The sequence below is a fragment of the Acanthaster planci genome, linkage group LG12 (genome assembly GCF_054643075.1).
Source record: "Acanthaster planci isolate LZ-2023a linkage group LG12, COTS_SCS, whole genome shotgun sequence".
Lineage (NCBI taxonomy): Eukaryota > Metazoa > Echinodermata > Asteroidea > Valvatida > Acanthasteridae > Acanthaster > Acanthaster planci.
Window position 1 is genome coordinate 10,461,248 of NC_141788.1, and position 6,327 is coordinate 10,467,574.

Here is a 6,327-nt window from a genome sequence, read left to right on the forward strand (position 1 = left end):
CGGATCTGTTATCAGACGAGGAGGAACCCCTCTCAATGGGTAGCCTATTCCCCTCATAATCTAGCCTCTGCCTCCGTTAAGGTGCTTGGACTCCCTTGCCCTGCACCGCAACAGGACAACCAGGATCGCCCGTCGTTGAAGCGACATTCGCTAGGAACAGACACCTCGATGTCCGTCATTCCTCGATGTCCGTCGTTTACCGTGCTTGCGTTGACACTATGGACAGACCGGTTAAGGCAAAACGCTGGCACCCCTACGCCCGCTCTAGGAACTACTACCACTTTCTGTCGGACAACTTTGAAACTTACCTTTCTGAATCTGCTATCCCTGACATAGTCAAGGAAAAGATAGCTGCGGCCAGACGCAGATCCTCCAAACAAACAGTTTCTGAGACAACCAAGAACCACGTAGAATCGGCATTCTCAGACATTGAATTTCTAGGTCATGCATGCAAGGAGGACTCTGATATCTCCCCTGGATTTGCCACTTTGACCTCCTATAGCCCCAACGAGTCCCTGCTAGTTGGCCCTGAGCAATTCACCAGGACAGGAATAAATAGATGCCGCTGAAAATCTGGCTATGGAGGCTTGCATTGAAGCAGTTCAAAAAAGTACAGACAAAGTGGGAAAATTTCAGGAACACATTTGACAAGTTAGCTAAAGAGGTCTTGAAAATCAGGGAAAAGAATTAGAAGCCATGGACAAGTGCCGCATTTTGGAGGGATGTCTTACGAGAGAAAATATATCAAACTGTCATACCATGGACAACAAGTACAGGAGCAACTAAAGACAACGAAGAAAAATCAAGCTTGAAATCAGACAAGAGGAAGTGGGTATAGGGCACGGCTGCGTGTCGCTAAAAACAGTTAAAATGGAAAAATGAAAACAATGTATGGAAGAACTCAAACTACAAACAAAGAAATACTATGGTAGTAGAGGACAAACTCTTACAGATGACGAGGGAGAAGGAACACGATAGAGGAAATCTTGAATAAAGATATCCCAGCCTCTGTGGAAAATTGGTATCCATGCACAGGTACATCGTCAACATCTCCATAAACATCCACACGTGTAGCTTTTGAAGAAAAATGTTTTTAAGATAATCGCCAGAGGTTTCTTGTATTTCTGAACTTCAAAATACAATACATCGAAACAAGTTTATGCAGTACAAACCTTAACGATAAACTTTTGTTTGAACCGAGTAATTTAAATGAACACATTGGTTACTTAGCCAAAATCAATTAATAAAGATGCGTGTCCGTTCGTAAACTTGAAAATCCACATTTATCTGTATTTTGGCGTTTCTGTTCAATGCATTTTTTCCAAGTATGCACATGCATCAGTGTGGTAGCCGAGCCTGACCTTGGAGTTCAAGACGAAGACCGAGACCAGGAGGACCGAGACCAAGGTTCAAGACCAAGACCGAGACCTGACCATCCGAGACCTCGAGACCTTGTGCTTAAATTGTAGAATTCAAATAAAATTTATGCAGATCTAAACAAAATGAATATAACAGCTCAATGGTAACTACATGTATGTCCAGTGTAAAGGAAGCATTTTATTTAAATGCTTCTGTTACTCCTTGTATGTACATGTATATGCTAACAAAGCAGCACAACTGAAGAATTTATCTTCAAAAATGTATCTTGGGGACAGAAAGACAACTCTAATGATGAAAGCTTTAGTCATTACTCATTAGGGCGTACATGCACTTTGCGAGCTCCTGGATATCAGTGTTATGATACATCAGTAAAATCAATTTAGCACAAATTATAAATGAAGTTTATTAAGTTCTAACAGGCTTCAACCCCTCCTAAATGGGATAAAGGCTTTGTCGGGGCAAAGGGATATCATTCTGGTTTGAAGTAGTATTGGAAAGATGGCTTGTCCGGAAAAAACCCAAGCAGTGTGGTCACCAAAAAGGAACACATTGCCGTCGTGTACACCGAGTTATAGCTGGGCTTTGGCTGGTAGTCTTTACGAGGTCTCAGAATTTCGTCACGAGATGGAACAGCGGGCTCAAGTACTTGTGATAGACTCGAACAAACCAGACTTGGTTAAACCAGAAGAAGGATCGAGAAAACGGGCATTTTTGGAAGAGAGAATGACGACGCCATCAAGGGCACCGGAGACAACTATTAAAGATTTAATATTTTCTCAGAGACTGAAACTGAAGAACAATCGATATGTCGTTATCGAAAAGTTTCGGGATGTACATCATGTAAAAATAAGAGATTATTATCAGACCAAGCAGAAGGGCTTCCCATTGGTTCCCGGACGAGGGATTAACCTCACGGTTCCAGAGTGGGAGTTTCTTAAAACAATGATACCTGCCATCGTTGAAGCCATTACCCAAGTGGACGACATGTGTATTGGTTACAGTAAAGTTGGTTGGAAATTTAACAAACGAATAAAGACGAGGGAAATGGATAAAAAGGGGAGGGTTCACCCCTCGAGACTCATCTCGCTTCGACGCCAACATCACTTACGCCATCTTATCATCGTTATATGCCATCTTCTGCATTATCACCAACGCCTTCGTCGTCAGCACCATCGCCGTGGCTCAGAGTTTTTTGCCGAAACTTTAACGCTGAGGAGGAGTGGGCGAGACTGGACGGCCTCGTGGTAGACGACCCGATGTGGGGACAAGCTGGCCCACCCGCACCTCATGCATCAACTGTGCACCATCCAAGTTGGGAAATGGGTAAGTAACATTTCTTATCAATACCGTACTCTCTTACAACCGTCATAAACCTCACCTACGGCTATCCATTTCCTTCCGTATTTTTTGGCTTATTTCATTCCTTGTAACACGCAGATGTCCAAGGGCTTGCCCAAGACGATCGGGAAGTGGAAGTGATCGATTTGACTTTGTTGGACAATGGTAAGTTTCTTTTGACGTATTGATTTGTCTATGTTACTGTCTCCGTCACGTGAGCAATGTTTTGGAAAAAAGTAAAGTAAAATAGCCCACACTGTAAAAACTTGGGTGTTAAAATCAACACTTTTGGGTGTTATCAGATGACCACACCATAGGGTGTTACTTTAACACTGATAATGTTACTTTGCACACCTGTAAGTGTTACAGTGCACTAGAAGGTGTTACAAGTAACACCAAATAACACCAAAATTTTAACACCAGTGAAAAGTGTTGGTGTAGTCTTCTGATAACACCGCAGGTGTTAAATGGGGTGTGCAGGATCCAGTCAGTCCGGCCCTAGCCCTGCTGCCGACTCCTCCGGCCAGCCCACCCGTTGTCCTCGTCCGGAGCCGCTCGTCGCCGACCAGGACCAGGACAACCTGTTGCCGGTGCAAAGTTTGTTGTTTGCTTACGTAGCAATGTGTATCAATTCGATCTTTAGAGAAATGGTAGAAAACAGGTGTGGGGTGCACAATTGACCACCCCTCACAGACCCAACACATTTGCGTCACGGAGACCAAAGAAGCGCTGTTGGACATGTTTTTATTGGATATGCTTGAGGAGCTCCGTGACAACAGGCTTGAAGAATGTATCGATACGTGGTTACATGAAGTAGAACAAAATCAAGAACTATCGTTATATTACAGGCATTTAGACATGGCAATACTTAGCCTGTCAACATTTTAATGTTTCGATCTGCAACAAGTAGAAAAATTAGATGTGCTAAAACAATTTATTTCATATAATTAGGTGTTTCTTCAGGGCTGTCGTCACAGGGTTTCTCTTGTTTACTTCTGTTTTTCTGTTTTTTTCTTTTGTTTTTTCCTTCTGGATTTTTCTTTATGCTACAGCCTTGTTTTACTTACGAATTACGATTACCGGTATGTTTCTCTTTTCAAGATCTTTTTTCAAGTGTTGTATAGTTAAAGTTTGATTGGTGCATGTGTTTGTAATTTCCCTTAAATGAGTGTAATGTTTTTAAACTTAAATTGAATGATGATGTGTTTGTAGTTTCTGTTTTAAAGAAGGTTTTGTTTCAAATGAAATGCGTGTGGTTGCCCATCTGCGTTGTTTTATAACTGTTCGTATTTTTTATGTTTCAAATAAATAATAAGAAAATAAACAATTAAATTTAGACATAGAAAAGAAAGAAAGAGTAAAAGAAATAATAAATAAAGAATAATACTGAGGAGAAAACAATAAATTTAAGCAAAGAAAGAAAGAAAGAATAAAAAAAATTATAAAGTAAAGAATAGTAGTAAGAAGGAAGTAAACAATAGTTTTTGTTAATAAATAAATTTAGACAGAAAAAAAGAACAGTAATGATGGGAAAAGATGATACGTGGCCTCGCTGTTAGACTTTAAAAGGTAAAACTACATCAACGTCATTTTAAACGCCTACTTTGTTGAGGCAAGATCATGGAAAGGTACTTAAAGTCTCTCTATTACGACATAGACCGCAAAAGCGGTTTGAGTAGCGTAAACAAATTGTATCGCGCCGCCAAGCATGACGGAAAGTACAAGATTACGCGAAAGCAAGTAAAAGATTTTCAGGGGGGCAGGACGCTTACACCGTTCATAAACCCGCCATGGCGCGCCAGAAAGAAGTATCCCAGAAATAGAATGATGGCTGTGGGTCGAGACGAAATTCATCAGTTAGACATGGTAGATGTATCTAATTTATCCAAATACAAGAAAGTCTACAAATACTTGTTGACGTGGATCGATGTGTTTTCTAAATACGCCTGGGTCATTCCGTTCAAATTCCGTTCAAACATCAAATCCAGCGGCAGACCTCCCGTGATGACTCACACAGATGAAGGCAGTGAATTCACCAACCGACCGTTCCAAGATATGCTTAGAACGGAAAGGAGTCATTTCTATACGACAAATAGCGAGGTCAAAGCATCCGTCGAGGAGAAATTCAACCGTACTCTCAAGTCTCGCATGTGGCGGTACTTTACGTGGAAAAACACGTTGAAATACATCGACATCTTGCAGCAACTGGTGAAGGCCTACAACCATTTACGTCACCGTTCCACAGAAATGAAGCCCGCGGAAGTCAACTGCGTGAATGAAAGCGTAGTTTGGAAAGGTCTGTATGCGCCGCTTAAACGAGCCGTCTCATTTCGGTTTTAAGTGGGGGATAAGGTTCGAGTCAGTAAACGGCGACTAACGTTTGAAAAGTCGTACCTCCCATCCTGGTCCAAGGAAATGTTTGCCGTAGCCAAGCGCAGCGGGCGACCATCCAGACAAGTGTATGCATTGAAATATTATGGCGGTGAAGACATCCAAGGTTCGTTTTACGAGCAGGAATTACAAAAAGTGCGCAAAACCGACTAGCTGAACCGAGTATAGAAAGTGATCCTGAAGCTCAGGAGAAAGGGAAAGACCGAGTATTTCGTTAAATGGTTAGGGAATGCTTCATCGTTCAACAGTTGGGTGACGGACCTCCAGGCATAAGGACGCCAGCATGACATCGTCTTCCACGCTGCCCAGTAATTCATCGCTGCCCAGTAATTCATCTATGTCATTTTACCCAAACAACACCCTGTCCAGTTACACGACACACCTGGTCAAACAAATTAATCTGACCGGGCTCTGGGAGGTTGCCGTGACTGAGATTATCCTTTCACGTGGTGCAATATAACGGACAACAACAATTCGTTTACCTTCATCGAATGCCGTCGAGTGCAAACTCACGCTAGAATATAGTACGGGTTTTATCCCCCCCGTGCAGGAAATCATAGATGCCATCAATGGCGAAATGACGGATGCGACTCAACGCAATATCATCATCACCTTGGATAGGTACACGCGGAGGGTGAAGACAGAAGTCCGAGTGGGGGGCCTTCATTTATTTTGACGACTATCTGTATCGCATGCTGGGATTAAAATACAAGAAAGTGAGCGAAAACGTGGAAGGACACCTACTCGTGGATGTGAATGGAGCATTCTACGGTCTGTACGTGTACTTTGACATCGCCGAAAACCAACTAGTGGGAGACGTTAGCGCGCCTTTACTGAGGATCATCCCTGTGCCAAAGTCTGGTGTCACTCAGGGAGATGTCATTGCTCACACCTTCAGCACGCCTCATTACGTACCCGTCAAACGAAAACACTTTGAGACTATTCAGATGGATATAAGGACCAACACAGAAGAGAGGGTGCCATTTCAACGCGGGAAACTCACCATTACACTTCATTTTCGCAAAAGTCGTCCTTCTTTGTTTTGAGCAGTCATGGTGGACTACGTGAGATATTACAAAAATCAGGCAGGAGGTAAGGATCATTATTTTAGGGGTGCTCCCGTTCAGAAAGGATACGGACTCGGCATTTTTTTAGGAGGGCTTTTAAGATCCGATTTACCGAAGATCAAGCAAGGCGCCAAAATGTTAGGCAAGAAGG

The 6,327-nt window shown here is 42.6% G+C and overlaps 1 pseudogene across 1 annotated transcript; it reads left to right on the forward strand.

Annotated features, from left to right (window-relative positions):
• Positions 1–587: 587 nt before the first annotated feature.
• On the forward strand, positions 588–3,669 carry LOC110980185 (uncharacterized; annotated as a pseudogene). Its single transcript, XR_015427381.1, has 3 exons — positions 588–2,703; positions 2,818–2,883; positions 3,199–3,669. The product of XR_015427381.1 is annotated as an uncharacterized LOC110980185 (transcript).
• Positions 3,670–6,327: the final 2,658 nt, after the last annotated feature.